The following is a 19,071-nucleotide window of genomic DNA, read 5'->3' on the forward strand; positions in this document are numbered from 1 at the left end:
ATTTTGCTTTGGAGGCTCACTCATTGAAAGAGTATTCCTGTGATTTCACCAGATGAGACTCTGGGTAGCCCTTAAGGAGCCTCCTGGCTTTTAAAACCTAGATTTTGGTGCTTCTCTTTCTGGTAATTATGTATGTATGTATGTACTGCTATGGTCAGACAGAAGCCTTTCTGTTGATTTGTGTTATTTTCTCTGTTTGTATTTGCTGTGAAATTCAGGGTGTTGGCTTTTTCCCCTGAACTAAGTGAATGATATATGTACGTTTAATTAAAGTAAGTTTGGTAACCTCTTAAAGTCATATTCCTTAGAAAAGCATATCAAAGAACCTGTGCTATCAGCCCTCTTGCGTGCTGGTGTTATTGGCCTTACACCTCCTCAGCAGCTGCTAGTAACATTGTTGTTACAGACGAGAGCATTGTTTGGACCTTACTTTCATTGGATTTGGCTCGAAGAGGAAATAATACACATTCAGTTTGGTATAGAAATCTATCTTACCCTATAGCAAGAAGTAAAGGAAAGGATAAAGAAAAGAAATGGGGTGGATAAAAGGGAGAGAAGAGGTAGGGGGAAGAGGAAATAAAAGGGAGGGGAACTGATAAAAAGAGAGCAGATTGAGGGACCTGGTGGTCAGAAGCAAAACACTAGTGATGTAGGAAAGGAAGATAGAGAAAAGCATAAATGTAGGGGATGGGGGTAGGATGGATTGACACAGTTAGTAATCATAACTTTAAATTTGAATGAGATGAACCCTTCCATAAAATGGAAGCAGATAGAAGAGTGTATTAAAAACCATAATCCAACAATATTTGTACAAGAAACGCATTTGAAACAGAGAGGCTGGAACAGAATATATTATGCTTCAACTGAAGTAAAAAAAAAAAAGAAACAAGGGGAGTAATCCTGATCTCAGACAAATTAAAAGCACAAGAGATAAGGAAGAAAACGATATCCTCCGAAAGGTACTATAGACAATGAAGTAATATCAATACTAAATATATATGCACCAAGTGATATAACATACAAATACTTAGAGGAAAAGTTGTGAGTTATGGGAAGAAAAAGACAGCAAAATTATATTAGTGGGGGACTTCAACCTCCGTCTTTCAGAACTAGATAAATTTCACCACCAAATAAACAAGAAAGAAGTTAAGGAGGTGAATGGAATTTTAGAAAAGTCAGATATGGTAGACCTCTGGAGAAAATTGAATGGGGATAAAAAGGAATATACTTTTTCTCAGTGGTACATCTGTAAAGGCAATCAGTGAATGGGAAGATCTTCCCCACCCATTTGAGTGGGCTTTGGGGGAGGAGCTCTCAAGGTCCTGGGGGGAGTAGCTAGGACTGGAGCCAATGGTAGGCACCTGAGTTCTGGTCCACGTGATGACCTGAAGCCTGTAGTGGGAAGAGCTTGCTGAATGGTTAGAGTGGAGCTAAGAGGCAGTTGGTGAGGCAGTTGGTGAGAGCAGTTAAGAGCTGAAGGAGAGAGGAAGCAGTCAACTATCTGGAGCACAGGTTGGAGATTGCAGCGGAAGTGGTGGAAGCAGCAGCCACGGCAGCAGGAACTACAAAAAAGCAGGACTGACTCTCATGGAGACCATAGAGTGCTGAGCAAGGGCTTGAGGCCAGTGAGTGGTCTTCTTGCTAGAGGGCCCTGGTATTGGCCTGGGGGGGGGGGCGTGGAAGCACCAGTATGGCTTGGCTTGCTGCCATAATGTTTTTCTGTGGCCTCCTGGTCACTTTTGTGAGATGGGCATACTGGTTTTGGAAGTTCTTGCCAGGATGTCAAATTGGGGACACTGGTCTGTGGTTCTGCTACTTTTGACTTTCAATAAATGCTTTAACTCCTCTGCCTTCTACTTAGAGAATTCCTTATATCCTGTGATTCTGGACCATTCAGGCATATTCATGGTTGTCTTTGAAGTCATGAATTCTGCCTTAATGATATAACATTGGACTTACACAAAAATTGACCTTGTACAAGGGTACAGGTGGGGAACCTAAGGCCTCAAGGCCACATGTGGCTCTCTATGTCCTCAAGTATGGCCCTTTGACTGAATCCAAATTTCACAGAACAGAACAAATTTCCCTTAAAAAAAGGATTTGTTATGGAAAACTTGGACAGAGTCAAAAGGCTGCACCCAAAGACAAAGAAGTCCACATGTACCCTTGAGGCCACAGGTTCCTAACCCCTGTAACTATGGCATAAAAACTTCACAATTCAATGAATAAAGATAGAAATAATAAATGCATCCTTTTCAGATCATGATGCAATACAAATAATATGCAATGAAGGGCTGTGGAAAAATAGACTAAAAACCAATAGGAAACTAAATAATCTAATCCTAAAGAATGAGTGGGTCAAACAATAAATCATAGAAACAATCAATAATTTCATCCAAAAGAGTGCCAATAATGAGACAACATACCAAAACTTATGGGATGCAGTGAAAGCAGTTCTTTGGTAAAGATTTATATCTCTAAATGCTTAAATGAATAAAATAGAGAAAGAGGAAATTAAGGAATTGTGCTTGCAACTAAAAATGCTAGAAAAAGAACAAATTAAAAATTCCTAACTAACTATCAAATTCAAAATTCTGAAAACCAAAGGAAAGATTAATAGAATTGAAATTAAGAAAACTATTGAGCTAATAAGTAAAACTAAGAGCTGGTTCAATGAAAAACCAAAATAAAAATAGATAAAACTTTAGTTAAAAAAAGAAATGAAACCAAATTACCCTTACCAAAAAACAAAAACGGTGAAGTCACCACCAATGAAGAAGAAACTAAAACAATAATTAGGAGCTATTTTGCCAAACTGTATGCCAATAAATTTGACAATATAAGTGAAATTGATGAATATTTGCAAAAAATATAAACTTCCTAGATTAACAGAATAGAAAATAAAATACTTAAAAAACCCCATTTCAGAAAAAGCTATTGAACAAGCCATCAATGAACTCCCTAAGAAAAAATCTCCAGGGCCATAAGGATTTACAACTGAATTCTACCAAACAATTAAAGAACAATTAATTCTGATACCATATAAACTATTTGGAAAAAGAGGCAAAGAAGGAGTTCTACTAAATTCCTTTTATGATACAAATATGGTGCTGATACCTAAATCAGGAAGAGCCAAAACAGATAAAGAAGATTATAGACCAATTTCCCCAATGAATATTGATGCAAAAATTTTAAATAAAACAATAGTAAGGAGATCACAGCAAGTTTTCATGAGGATAATATACTATGACCAGGTGGTTTTTATACCAACAATGCAGGGCTGGTTCATTATTCACAAAAACTATTAGCATAATTGACCATATAAATAACAAATTAAAATAAATCATGTGGTTATGTCAATAGGTGCAGAAATAGCTTTTGACAAAATATAGCACCCATTCCTATTAAAAATACTGGAGAGCATAGAAATAAATGGAGTTTTCCTTAAAATGATAAGTAGTACCTATCTAAAACCGTCAGCAAGCATTATATCTAATGGAGATAAGCTAGAAGCATTTCCAGTAAGATCAAGAATGAAACAAGGATGTCTATCATCACCACTGTTATTTAATATTGTACTAGAAATGTTAGCTTTAGCAATAAGAATAGAAAAATAAATTGAAGGAATTAGAGTAGGAAATGAAAAAACAAAGCTATCACTCTTTGTAGATGATATGATGGTATACTTATATAATCTTAGAGAATCAACTAAAATCTACTTGAAATGATTAACAATTTTAGCAAAATTGCAGGATATAAAATAAACCTACATGAATTATCAGCATTTCTAAATATTGCTAACAAAGCACTGCAGCAAGAGATAGAAAGAGAAATGTCATTTAAAATTACTGTAGATAATAGAAAAATATTTGGGAGTCTGGCAAGAGAAGCAAAGGAACTATATGAACATAATTACAAAACACTTTTCACACAAATAAAGTCAGATCTAAATAATTGGGAAAAAAAATCATTTGCTTGATGGGTAGGCCAAGCTAACATAATACAAATTACATTTCTACCCAAATTAATTTATGTCTTCAGGGGGCAGAGCCAAGATGGCGGCTGGTAAGCACGGACTAGAGTGAGCTCCGTACCGAGTCCCTCTAAAAACCTATAAAAATGGCTCTGAACCAATTCTAGAACGGCAGAACCCACAGAACAGCAGAGGGAAGCAGGGCTCCAGCCCAGGACAGCCCGGATGGTCTCTGGGTGAGCTCTATTCCACACGGAGCTGGGAGCTGGGAGCTGGGAGGTGGGAACGGAGTGGAGCAGAGCCCAGCCTGAGCGGTGTGGACGATCCAGACCGGAAGCCGGGCGGAGGGGGCCCTAGCGCCCTGAATACGTGAGCAGTTACCAGACCCCTCGACCCACAAACACCAAAGACTGCGGAGAAGGTTAGTGGGAAAAGCTGCGGGAGTGGAAGGAGTTCGCGGTTCGGCTTCCAGCCCCAGGGGCAGCGGAGGTGGGGCAGCTACAGCTGTTGTTACTTCCGGCTCCAGGCCCACCTGGTGGGGGGGAATTAAGTGGCGGATCACAGCAGGGGTGCACAGCCTGCCGAAGATCTGAGCCCAGTCTGGACTGGGGGTCCTTGGGGAAGGAGGAGTGCGGCTCTGACAGAGCTGGCACCTCCCCCCCAAACGTAGAACATAGAACTCTGTAATCTACAAGCAGTCATACCCCACTGAAAAGCTCAAGGGTCAAGTTAGTTGGTTGGGAATACGGCCAGGATGCGAAAACGCGCCCAGATTCAGTCTCAGACTTTGGATTCTTTCTTTGGTGACAAAGAAGACCAAAACATACAGCCTAAAGAAGACAGCAAAGTCATAGAGCCTACAACCAAAGCCTCCAAGAAAAACATGAACTGGCCCCAGACCATAGAAGAACTCAAAAAGGATTTGGAAAAGCAAGTTAGAGAAGTAGAGGAAAAATTGGGAAGAGAAATAAGAAGGATGCGAGAAAACCATGAAAAACAAGTCAATGACTTGCTAAAGGAGACCCAAAAAAATACTGAAAAATACACTGAAGAAACAACACCTTAAAAAATAGACTAACTCAAATGGCAAAAGAGCTCCAAAAAGCCAATAAGGAGAAGAATTCCTTGAAAGGCAGAATTAGCCAAATGGAAAAGGAGGTCCAAAAGACCACTGAAGAAAATACTACTTTAAAAATTAGATTGGAGCAAGTGGAAGCTAGTGACTTTATGAGAAATCAGGATATTATAAAACAGAACCAGAGGAATGAAAAAATGGAAGACAATGTGAAATATCTCATTGGAAAAACCACTGACCTGGAAAATAGATCCAGGAGAGATAATTTAAAAATTGTTGGACTACCTGAAAGCCATGATCAAAAAAAGAGCCTAGATACCATCTTTCAGGAAATTATCAAGGAGAACTGCCCTGATATTCTAAGGTCCCAGGGCAAAATAGAAATTGAAAGAATCCACAGATCGCCTCCTCAAATAGATCCCAAAAAGAAATCTCCCAGGAATATTGTCGCCAAATTCCAGAGCTACCAGATCATTGAGAAAATACTACAAGCAGCCAGAAAGAAACAATTTGAGCATTGTGGAAAAATAATCAGGATAACCCAAGATATGGCAGCTTCTGCATTAAGAGATCGAAGGGCTTGGAATGCGATATTCCGGAGGTCAATGGAGCTAGGATTAAAACCTAGAATCACCTACCCAGCAAAACTGAGTATCATGTTCCAAGGCAAAATATGGACTTTCAATAAAATGGAGGACTTTCAAGCTTTCTCAGTGAAAAGACCAGAACTGAATAGAAAATTTGACTTTCAAACACAAGAATCAAGAGAAGCATGAAAAGGTAATCAAGAAACGGAAATTGCAAGGGACTTACTAAAGTTGAACTGTTTTGTTTACATTCCTACATGGAAAGATGATGAGTATGATTCATGAGACCTCAGTATTAGGGTGGTAGAAGGGAATATGCATATATATATATGCATATATATATGTTTATGTATATATATAAGTGAATGTGTATGTATGCATGTATCTATGTGTATATGTATGTATGTGTATGTATGTGTATATATATATATGTAAAAGAAAGAGAGCAGACAGAGGGTGAGTTGAGGATGAAGGGAAGATAGCTAAAAGAAATAAAATGAAATTAAGGGATGAGAGAGTAACATACTGAGAGAGGGAGATAGGGAGAGATAGAATGGGGTGGATTATCTCCCATAAAGGTGGCAAGAGGAAGCAGTTCTAGGAGAGGAGGGGAGTGGGCAGGTGAGGGGGGAATGAGTGAACCTTGCTCTCATCAGATTTGGCCTGAGGGGGAATACCATACATACTCAGTTGGGTATCTTACCCCACAGGAAAGAAGAGGGAGGAAGATAAAAAAAAAAAAATAAAAGGCAGGGGGATGATGGAGTGGAGGGCAGATGGGGGTGGAGGTAATCAAAACAAACACTTTGGAAAGGGGACAGGGTCAAGGAAGAAAATTCAATAAAGCGGGATGGGTTGGGAAGGAGCAAAATGTAGTTAGCCTTTCACAACATGAATATTGTGGAAGGGTTATACATAATAATACATGTGTGGCCTAGGTTGAATTGCTCAACTTCTTAGGGAGGGTGGGTGGGAAGGGAAGAGGGAAGGGAATTTGGAACTCAAAGTTTTAAAATCAGATGTTCAAAAACAAAAAAACTTTTTGTATGCAACTAAAAAATAAGATACACAGGCAATGGGGCGTAGAAATTTATCTTGCCCTACAAGAAAGGAAGGGAAAAGGGGATGAGAGGGGAGGGGGGTGATAGAGGGGAGGGCTGACTGGGGAACAGGGCAACCAGAATATACGCCATCTTGGAGTGGGGGGGGAGAGCAGAAATGGGGAGAAAATTTGTAATTCAAACTGTTGTGAAAATCAATGCTGAAAACCAAATATGTTAAATAAATAAATTGCATTAAAAAAAAATTATGTCTTCAGTGCCATACCAATCAAACTACCAAAAATTATTTCATAGAACTAGAAAAAATAATAACAACAGTCATCTGGAAGAACAAAATGTCCAGAATATCAATAGAATTAATGAAAAGAAATGCAAGGGAAGGTGACCTACCCATACCAGATTTAAAACTTTGTTATAAAGCAGTGAGCACTGTTATATTGGTACTGGCTAAGAAATAGAATGGTGGGTCAGTGGAATAGATTAGGTATACAAGACACAGTAGTTGATGACTATTATAATCTACTGTTTGATAAACCCAAAGACTCCACCTTCTGAGATAAGAACTCAATTTAACAAAAGCTACTGGGGAAACTGGAAAATAGTATTTCAGAAAATAGGCATAGACCAACATCTTACACTGTATACCAAGATAAAGTCAAAGTGGGTACATGATTTAGACATAAAGGGAGATACCATAAGCCAAATAGGAGAACAAGGAATACTTATAAAATCTATGGAGAAGGGAAGAATTTATGACCAAAGAAGATGTAGAAAACATCATAAAATGCAAAGTGGATAATTTTGATTAAATTAAATTAAAAGGTTTTTGCACAAATAAAGCCAATGCAACCAAGATTAGAAGGAAAATAGAGAGCTGGGAAACAATTTTTACAGCCAGTGTCTCTGATAAAGCTCTCATTTCTAAAATATATAGAGAACTGAGTCAAATTTATAATAATGAAAGTTATTCCTCAATTAATAAATGGTCAAAGGATATGAACAGGCAGTTTTCAGATGAAGAAATTAAAGCTATATATAGTCATATAAAAATGCTTTAAGTCACTATTGATTACAGAATTGCAACTTAAAACAACTCTGAAGTACCCTTAACATATTGGCTAAGATGATAGAAAACAAATTGATAAATGTTGGAGAAGATGTGGGAAAATAAGAACACTGATGTATTGTTGGTAGAGTTGTGAAGTGATTCAACCATTCTGGAGAGCAATTTTAAACTATGCCAAAAGGGCTATAAAACTGGGCATACCTTTTGACTCAGGAAGACAACTACCACTACTATGCCAAAGATATAATAAAAACGGAAAAGGAACCATATATGAAATAATATTTGTAGCAGCTATTTTTGTGGTGGAAAAAGAATTTGAAATTCAGGGAATGACCATTAATCAGGGAATGGGTTAATAACTTGTGGAATATGACTGTAATGGAATAGTATTGTTACATAAGAAATGATAAGCAGGCAGATTTTAGAAAAACCTGGGAAGACTTACATGAACTGATACTGAGTGAAATGAGCAGAACCAGGAGAACATTGTACACAGTAACAGCAACACTGTGTGATTATCTACTTTGATAGACTTAGCTTTTCTCAGCCACATAGTGATGTAAGACAATTCCAAAAGATTCATGATGGAAAATGCTATCTGCATCCAGGGAAAGAACTATGAAATTTGAATGCAGATTGAAGCATACTATTTTCTCCCTCTTTTTTATTTGTCTTCCTCTTTCCCTTTTTTTCTGATTCTTCTATCACAACATAATTAATGTATAAGTGTGTTTAATACAATTGTACATGTATAGCTTATATCAGATTGCATGCCATCTTGGGAAGAGGGGAGAGGAGAGACAGAGGGAACTTTGAGAACTCAAAATTTTGTAAAAGTGAATGTTGAAAACTAAAAATAAATACATTTGGGAAAAAAACCCTAAAAGACAATACTGTTAAAGTGTTAAAGTATTGTACTCAAAATGCCAGCAAATTTGGAAAATAATTTTTTTCCCAATCCTAAAGAAAGGCAATGCCAAAGCATGTTCAAATTACCAAAGAATTGTGCCCATTTCATACACCAACAAGGTTGTGAGTATGATTCTGCAAGATAAGCTTCAGAAATATGTGAATTGAGAATTACCAGAAAAACAGGCTGGTTTTTGAAGAGGCAAAGGAATTATAGACCAAAATGCCAATATTCACTGGATTATAGAGAAAGCAAAGGAGTTCCAGAAAAAAATATACTTTTGTTTCATTGACTAAACTAAAGCCTTTGACTGTGTGGATCACAGCAAAATGTGTCAAGTTCTCAAAGAAACAGGAATAACTGATCATCGTACTTATCTCCTGAGGAACCTGTTTGTGGGCTAAGAAATGAGAGTTAGAACAAATGGTTGGTTTGCCTTTGCAAAAGGATTAGAACAAGGCTGTATATTGTCACCTTATTTATTTCACTTATATGCAGAATACATAATGTGAAATGCTAAGCTGGATATATCAAAAGCTGGAATTAAAGTTGCTGGGAGAAATATCAAAAATCTCAGATATGTAGACAACACGCATATGATGGCAGAAAATAAAGAACAATTAAGAAACTTTTTGATTAGGGTGAAATAGGAGAGTGTTAAAGTTATCCTGAAGAGACCAAGAGAGTGCTGGGCCCATGAAACTAAAACATATTTGAGCAGGAGCAACAGCAGCCCCAGGGCAGAAGTGCTGGCTACAGAGGCTATCCCCAGGCCTCTTAGCCCAGAGTGGGACTCTGTCAGAGCTATGGGAGACACCAGCACACAGCGTGAGGCAATGGAAGGAGCTACTTCTGAGACTTGCAGCCCACAGTCTAAAGGTTTGAAACTTGCCTTCTTGAACTTCTGGAAGTCATGGTGGCCAGGTAAAAGGACTCTCATCTCTCCCTCCCTCTCCCAGAGAATATGCCCCTGCAGAAAGCCAGGAATAGAGGAGCCAGAAGTGGGGCTGCAGCCTCTTACCTCAGGAAACTGGGGAGAGGGCCTTTTTCTGGTGGCAGAAGGAGCCTATTGCAGAAAGAGGGGTGTCCCAGCAGGCCACACCTCAGCAGAACAGTGGGAGTTTCTGAGCCCCAAGGGGTAGAGCCAGCAAGCATCAACACCAGGACCCCAGATTTGCCTTTCCACAGCCATGGGAAGTGGCAGAAACTAGCGCAGACAATTGCTGAGACCACTCATGCTGTAGTGCAGCCCTAGGGGAAGAGGACCAGACCATCCTTCCCCCACATCTCATGAAACCAGAGGCCACAGCACACAAAACCAGTAACCAGGCCCAGAGTTCCAAGCACAAGAAGCTTGGGACAGAGCCCACTGAGCCCCAGACTGAGAGGTCCACTTTAAAAGAAAACCGTCATGAAGAAAAAAAAACAAGAAAACCAAGGACTATTGATTCATTTATGGAGATAGGGAAGATCAAAATAACAATTCAGAAGAGGACAGAATTGACACTATACCCACATCTGAAACCTCAAAAGAGAATGTGAATTGGTCTCATCCCCAAAAAGCATTCCTAGAAGAGCTCAAGGAGAACTTCAAAAATAAATTAGAGAGGTAAAAGAAAAAAATGAGGGAAAATCACTGATGAGAAAAATCTTTAAAAAGTAAAATTGGCCAAATGTTTAAGGAGGTTCAGGATCTAAGTGGAGCAAATGTATCTTTGAAAAGTAAAATTAACCAAATGGAAAAGGAGGCATAGAAGCTAAATGAAGAAAAAAAATTTGTTAAAAATTAGAATTGGGCAATTAGAAGCTAATGACTCTATGAGACATCAAGAATCAGTCAAACATAATCCAAAGAATGAAAAAAATAGAAGAAAATGTGAAATATCTGATTGGAAAAACAACTGACCTGGGAAAGAGAACCTGGAGAGATAATCTAAGAATTATCAGTCTCCCAGAAAGCCATGATGAAAAAAAGAACCTGGGCAGTATCTTCCAAGAAATCATCAAGGAAAACTTCCTTAAGGTCTTAGAACCAGAGGGTAAAATAGTCATTGAAAGAATCCAGCAATCACCCCCTGAATGAGAACCCAAACTGAAAACCCCAAGGAATATTGTAGTCAAATTCCAGAATTATCAACTCAAGGAGAAAATACTGCAAGCATACAGAAAGAAAATTCAAATATCATGGAACTACAGTCAGGATCACACAGGACATGGTAGCTTTTACATTAAAAGACAGGAGGAATTGGAATATGATATTCTGAAAGGCAAAGGAGCTTGGACTGAAACCAAGAATCACTACCCAGCAAAACTGAGCATAATCTTTGAGGCAAGGAGATGGACATTCAGTGAAATAAGGGAATTCCAGTCCTTCCTGATGAAAAGGTCAGAGCTGAATGGAAAATTTTATCTTCAAATACAAAACTCAAGAGAGACATAGAAAGGGAAACAGGTGGAAAAACTTTATTATTCAACTTGGGCAAATTGTTTACATCCATATATATATATATATATATATATATATATATATATATATATATACATATATATATATATATGTATATATATTACATACATATGTCAATCTTCAGAATGGTTCAGTTATTATGACAATTAAAAATAATATACAGAGATTGAAGGTGTGAATATAAAGTAACTGATGTGATGATAACAACAATTTTAGGGTGCAAAGAGATTGTTTTGGGAGAAGAGGTAAGGAGGAGGTAGAAAAGAGTAAATTACATCACATGAAGAGGCACAAAAACACATTACAGTAGAGGGAAAGAAGGGAGGGAGAAAAGCAATTTTTGAGCTTTATTCTAATCAGATTTGGTTCCAGGAATGAATAACATACTCTGATAAGTATAAAAATTAAACTTGTCCTACACACAGTAAAAGGGGAAAGGGGAAAGAAAATGGGGGGGGGTAGAAGGGAGGGAAGAAGCACTAAGGGGGAAAGAGTAAGAAAAGGGAGGGGTGTCAATAGGGAGGGAAAATTAAGGAAGGCAGTGGATAAAAGCAAAACCCTTTTGAAGAGTGGAAGGGAGAAAGGAAAAATAAAAGCATAAAGGGGGGGAATAAGGGAGAAAAAGACATAGATAGTAATCATAACTGTGAATGAGAATGAAATGAACTCTCCCATAAAATGGAGGTGGATAGCAGAATGGATTAAAAACCGTAATCCTACAATATGTTGCTTACAAGAAACACATGTGAAACAGGGAGATACACATAGGGGAAAGGCAAAAGGTTGGAGTAGAATATATTATGCTTCAGCCAAATTAAATTAAAAAGCACAGGTAGCAATCCTAATTTCAGACAAAGCAAAAGCAAAGATAGATCTAATTAAAGAAAATAAGGAAGGAAATTGTATCTGGCTAAAAGGCACCATAGATAATGAAGCAATATCATTACTTAACATATATGCACCAAGTGGTAGAGCATACAGATTCTTAGAGGAGAAATTAAGAGAGTAACAGACAGAAAGAGACAGCAAAACTATACTAGTGGGGGACCTCAACCTCCCTCTCTCTGAACTCAATAAATCTAATCTCAAAATAAACAAGAAAAACATTAAGTAGGTGAATAGAATTTTAGAAAAGTTAGAGATGATAGACATCTGGAAAAAACTGAATAGAGACAGAAAAGAATATAGCTTTTTCCAAGTGGTACATGGCACATACTCAAAAATTGACCGTGTACTAGGGCATACAAACCTCACAATACAGTACAGAAATACATAAATAGTCAATGCCTCCTTCTCAGATCATGATGCAATAAATATTTTTTTGTAATAAAGGACCATGGAAAGATAAACTAAACATTAATTGGAAACTAAAAAATCTAATCTTAAGGAATGAGTGGGCCAAAGAACAGATCATAGAAACAATTAATAACTTCATTCAAGAGAAGAACAATAATGAGACAATATGCCAAAACTTATGGGATGAAGCAAAAACAGTTCTTAGGGGAAGCGTTATATCTCTAAATGCTTACATGAATAAAATAGAGAAATAGGAGATAACTGAATTGGGCATGCAAATGAAAAACCTAGAAAAAATAACAAATTGAAAATCCCCACTTACATACCAAATTAAAAAGACTGAAAACCAAAGGAGAGATTAATAAAATTGAAATCAAGAAAAATATTGAACTAATAAATAAAACTAAGAGCTGGTTTTATGAAAAAAAACCCAATAAAATTGATAAACCTGTGGTCAATTGGAGTTTTAAAAAGAAAGAATAAAACTAAATTGCCAGTATCAAAACTGAAAAGGGTGAACTCACCTCCAATGAAGAGGAAATTAAAACAATAATTAGGAGTTATTTGGCCCAATTGTATGTTCATAAATTTGTCAATCTCAAGGAAATTAATGAATATTTACAAAAATACAAACTGCCCAGGGTAATAGAAGAGGAAGAAAATACCTAAATAACCCTATCTGAGAAAAAGAAATTGACCAAGGCATCAATGAACTCCCTAGGAAAAAATCTCCAGGGCCAGATGTATTTACATGTGAATTCTATCAAACATTTAAAGAACAACTGATTCCCATACTTTATAGACTATTTGGGAAAATAGGCGAAGAAAGAGTCCTACCAAATTCTTTTCATGACACAAATATGGTTCTAATACCTAAAGCAGGAAGAGTCAAAATAGAGAAAGAAAATTATAGACCAATTTCCCTAATCAATATTGATGCAAAAATTTTAAATAATATATTAGCAAAAAGATTGCAGCAACTTATTGTGAGAATAATACACTATGACCAGGTAGGATTTATTCCAGGAATGCAGGACTGGTTCAATAGTAGGAAAGCTATCAGCATAATTGATCATATCAACAACAAAACTAGCAGAAACCATATGATTATCTCAATAGATGCAGAAAAAGCTTTTGATAAAATATAGCACCCATTCCTATTAAAAATACTAGAAGGCATAGGAATAAATGTAGTCTTCCTTTAAATTATAAGTAGCATCTACCTAAAACCATTAGCAAACTTTATGTGTAAGGGGGATAAGCTAGATGCATTCCCAATAAGAATGGGGGTGAAACAAAGATATCCATTATTACCCCTATTATTCGCTTTGGTACTAGAAATGTTAGCTTTAGCAAAAAGAGAAGAAAAAGAAATTGAAGGAATTAAAATAGGCAAAGAAGAAACTAAGTTATCACTCTTTGCAGGTGATATTATGATTTACTTAGAGAATCCTAGAGAATCAAGTAAAAAACTACTTGAAATAATAAATAACTTTACAAAGTTGCAGGATATAAAATAAACCCACATAAATCCTCGGCATTCCTATATATCATTAACAAAGCCCAACAGCAAGAGATAGAAAGAGAAATTCCATTTAAAGTTACTATAGAGACTGCAAAATATTTGGGACTCTACCTGCCAAGACAAACCCAGGACCTATATGAACAAAATTACAAAACACTTTTCACGCAAATAAAGTCAGATCTAAATAAATGGAAAAAAAATCTATTGCTCGTGGTTAGGCCAAGCTAATATAAAAAAATGACAATTTAACCTAAATTAATTTTCTTATAAAATAATAACAAAATTCATCTGGAAGAATGAAAGGTCCAGAACATCAAGGGAATTAATGAAAAGAAGTGCTAGGGGAGGTGGCCTAGTCATACCAGATACTAAACTGTATTATGAAGCAGCAGTCATAAAACTACTTGGTACTGGTTAAGAAACAGAATGCTAGATCAGTGGAATAGGTTAGGTATACAAGATGCAGGAGCCAATGACTACAGCAATCTACTCTTTGATAAACCCAAAGTATCCTGCTTCTTGGTTAAGAATTCACTGGTACTGCTTAAACTGCCTGGTACTGGTTAAGAAACAGGGGTGTGGATCAGTGGAATAGGATAGGTACACAAGTAGGTCAAATCAACAAGTTTAGCAATCTACTCTTTGATAAACCCAAAGAGGCCAGTTTCTGGGCTAATAATTCACTATTTCAGAAAAACTGTTGGGAAAATTGGAAAATGGTAGGGCAAAAACTGGGCATAGACCAATATCTTACACCACATACCAAAATAAAGTCAAAATGGGTTCATGATTTAGGAGTAAAAGTTGATACTCTAAATTATTTGGGAAAGCAAGGAATAGTTTACTTATCAGATTTGTGGAAAAGTAAAGAATTCATGACCCAACAAGAGATAGAGAGCATTACAAAATGCAAAATGGATAATTTTGATTATGTCAAATTGAAATGTTTTTGTACAAAAAAAGCCAATGCAACAAGAATTAGGAGGGAAGCAGAAAATTGGGAGAAAATCTTTGCAACTAGTATCTCTGATAAAGGCCTCATCTCTAAAATATACAGGGAGCTGAGCCAAATATATATAGGAATACAAGCCATTCACAATGCAATTGAGAAATGGTCAAAGGATATGAACAGGCAGTTTTCAAAGGAAGAAATTAAAGCTATCTACAGGCATATGGAAAAATGCTCTGGATCGCTGCTGATTAGAGAAATGCAAATCAAAACAACTCTTAGATACCACATCTCTCCTGTCAGATTGGCTAAAATAACAAATCAGGAGAACGATAAATGCTGGAAAGGATGTGGGGAAATTGGAACATTGTTGCATTGCTGGTGGAGTTGTGAGCTGATCCAGCCATTTTGGAGGGCGGTTTGGAACTATGCCCAAAGGGCTATAGAAATGTTCATACCCTTTGACCCAGCAATACCACTTCTAGGGTTGTATCCCAAAGAAATCACGCAAGCGGGAAAAGGACCCATATGTACAAGAATATTTATAGCAGCTCTCTTTGTGGTAGCCAAGAATTGGAAATCAAAGGGATGCCCATCAATTGGGGAATGGCTGAACAAGCTGTGGTATATGAAGGTGATGGAATACTATTGTGCCATAAGAAATGGGGATGATGCAGACTTCATAACAACCTGGATAAACCTACACGACATAATGCTGAGTGAGTGGAGCAGAGCCAGGAGAACGTTGTGCACAGCCACAGATATATGGATTCCGTGAGGACCAACCCTGACATACTGCGCTTTTCTCAGCAACCTAAGGGGCAAGGACAACTCCAGGGGACTCACGATGGAGAATACTATCTTCATCGAGACAAAGAACTGTGAAGTTTGAATACAGACTGAGGCACACTACATGCTCGCCTTTTCTGCTTCTCTTTTGTTTTTGATTTTTGCGTTTTTTTTTTTTTGGTTCTGTTTCTTCTTTCTCATGATTCATTCCATTGGTCAAAATTCTTCTCCACGACTTGACTAGTGCATAAATTAATTCAATGCGAAGTTATACATGACAGTTATATGAGACTTCATGCCGTCTTGGGGAGGGAGGGGGGAGGGAGGGGAGAAAAACTGGAACTCAAAACTATGTAGAACCGTGTGTGGTAAACTAAAAATAAATAAAGAAATTTATAAAAAAAAAGAATTCACTATTTCACAAAAAAAAATGCTGGGAAAACTGGAAAACAGTATGGCAGAAACTGGACGTAGACCAATATCTTATACTGTATACCAAAATAAAGTCAAAATGGGTTCACGACTTAGGAATAAAGGCTGATACTATAAGCAATTTAGGAGATCAAGGAATAGTTTACCTGTCGGATATATGGGAAAGGTAAGAATTGATGAACAAACAAGAGATAAAGAGCTTTACAAAATGCAAAATGGATAATTTAGATTATGTTAAATGGAAATGTTTTTGTATAAAAAGCCAGTGCAACAAAGATTAAGAGGGAAGCAGAAAATTGGGAAAGAATCTTTACAACCAGCGTCTCTGATAAAGGCCTCCAATCTAAAATATACAAGGAATACTCTCCCCAATTGAGAAATGGCCAAAGGATATAAACAGGTAGTTCTCAGAAGAAGAAATTAAAGATATCTATAGTCACATAAAAATGCTCAAAATCACTATTGATTAAAGAAATGCAAATCAAAACAACTCTTAGGTACCACATTTCTCCTGCCAGATTGGCCAACACAACAAAAGAGGAAAATTTTAAAGCTGGAGAGGATATGGGAAAATTGCGACATTGTTACATTGTCGGTGGAGTTGTGAATCGATCCAGCCATACTGGGGAGCAATTTGGAACTATATCCAAAGGGCTGTAAAAATATACATACCTTTTGACCCAGCAATAACACTTCTAGGGATATATCCCAAAAATATCATCCAAGTGGGAACTGGACCAGTATGTACAAAAATATTTATATCAGCTCTTTTTGTGGTGGCAAAGAATTGGACATCTAGGGGATGCCCATCAATTGGGGAATGGCTAAACAAATTGTGTATATGAACATAATGGAATACTATTGTGCTATAAGAAATGAGGAGCAAACAGACTTCATTGTAAGCTGGAAAGACTTATATTAACTGATGCTGAGTGAGGGAATAGAGCCAGCAGATCATTATATATGATTACAGACATACAGTATCTGTAAGGACTAATTTTGATAGAGTTGGCTCATCTCATCAATGCAAGGTCAAAGACAACTCCAAAAGGCTCATGATGGAAAAAAAATATCCACACCCAGAGAAAGAATTAAGGAGTCTGAATGCAGATTGAGGTAACTGTTGCTCTCTTTTTCCTTATTTTTGTTTTCATTTCTTCTTTCTCATGATTCTTGCCATTGGTTATAATTCTTCTATACAACTGGACTATTATGTAAGTAAGTTCAATGTGAAGGTATATGTAGAACCTATGTTGGATTATATGCCATCTTGGTGGGGGAGGTGGGAGGAGAGGGAGGGAGAGAAAATTTGGAACCCAAACTTGTGGAACTGAGTGTTGTAAACTGAAAATAAAAAATAAATCTAAAGTAGTAAAGTTAGATGAAGTGTGACATCAAAAATATAAGATCTTGACAACTGGTCCCATCACTTCCTGGCAAAGGAAGGGAGAAGAAATGGAAGCAGTATCAGATTTTATATTATTAGGCTCGAAGAGCATTGCAGATGGAGACTGCAGTCATGAAATCAAAGGACACTTGTTCCTTGAAGGAAGGTTATGGTAAATCTGGACAGCAAACTAAAAGTCAGAGCTATCACCCTGGAAACATAGGTCCATATATTCAACGTTATCATTTTCTGATAGTAATGGTGAGAGTCATGACTATAAGGTAAGCTGAGTGCCACAGTATAGACACTTTCAAACAATGGCACTGGAAAATCTTTTGAGAGTCCCTTGGACAGCAAGGAGATCAAATTCAAACAATATTTAAAGAAATTGATTCAGACTATTCACTAGGTGAAATACTGATGGTGAAGCTTAAATACTTTGGCCACATAATGAGAAGACAGTGCTCATTGGAAAATATTAAATACAAAGGAAGAGTAGAATGCAGAGGATAAGATGGATGGATAATGTCATGGAAGCAACAAACATGAATTTGGTCAGAATTCAGGAATAGTGGAGGGTAGAATGTCCTAGATCACTATAGTCCATGGAATCATGAAAAAGTCTGACATTACTGAACAATTGAACAACAAAATTCTTAAATCCTCTTACCTTCTAAATTCACAGGCTCCACACTTATCATTGGTTTATTTAGACATTTTTCTCACAGGAAAAGATTCTTGGTGGCACTAGTTTTTGGCAAGTAAACAGTGGTTCTCATTTGATAACCTCACCAAAGTGTAGCTCTATCTTAGTGTAATGGCAAGTAAAGTGGGAATTTTTGTTGTCTTGTTTGGAGTGCTTCTTAGCACTAAGGCAATCAAATGCCTTTGCCTACACCCTTTTGATAGTTAGGTCACAAGAGGTGTGAAACCCTCAAGAGTTGTGAAGCCCTATGATCCTGAAGAAGTATAATATATATATATATACTCTGAGGTTAGCATTTTGTTGGGGGCTCACTTATTGGAAGAGTGTTGGTTTGGAGATTCTGGGTAGCCATTAAGGAGCCCCTTGGCTTTTGAAAACCAGGATATTGTTGCTTCTCTCTCTGGTAAGTATATATGTATAGCTTTGGTCAGACAGCTAGAAGCCTGTCTGTTGATTTGTGTTATTTGCTCTGTTTATATTTTCTCTGCTTGTAATTTCTGTTTGTATTTGCTCTGATGTTCAGGGGGCTGACTTTTCCTCTGAACTAGGTGAGTGATATATGTATGCTTAATTAAAGTGAGATTGTAAAACCGTTAAAGTTGCTTTCCTTAGGAAAACAGATCAAAAGAACCTGTGCTAGCAGCCCTCCTGTGTGCTAGTGTTATTGGTGCTACACATCCACAGTAGCAGAAGTAGTATTGTTGTTACACTTGGACACACCACCTCCAAGAGTTGCCAAGGCTATCAGTATTACATATTCTATATTGTGGTGTTCTGGTTTCTTAGGCAGTAAGGACCTTCGGACTAGTGGAAGGTCTGCCTTTGATAATAGGTTTTCTCCCCTTAAG

This window comes from Trichosurus vulpecula, chromosome 3 (assembly GCF_011100635.1).
Source record: "Trichosurus vulpecula isolate mTriVul1 chromosome 3, mTriVul1.pri, whole genome shotgun sequence".
Classification (NCBI taxonomy): domain Eukaryota; kingdom Metazoa; phylum Chordata; class Mammalia; order Diprotodontia; family Phalangeridae; genus Trichosurus; species Trichosurus vulpecula.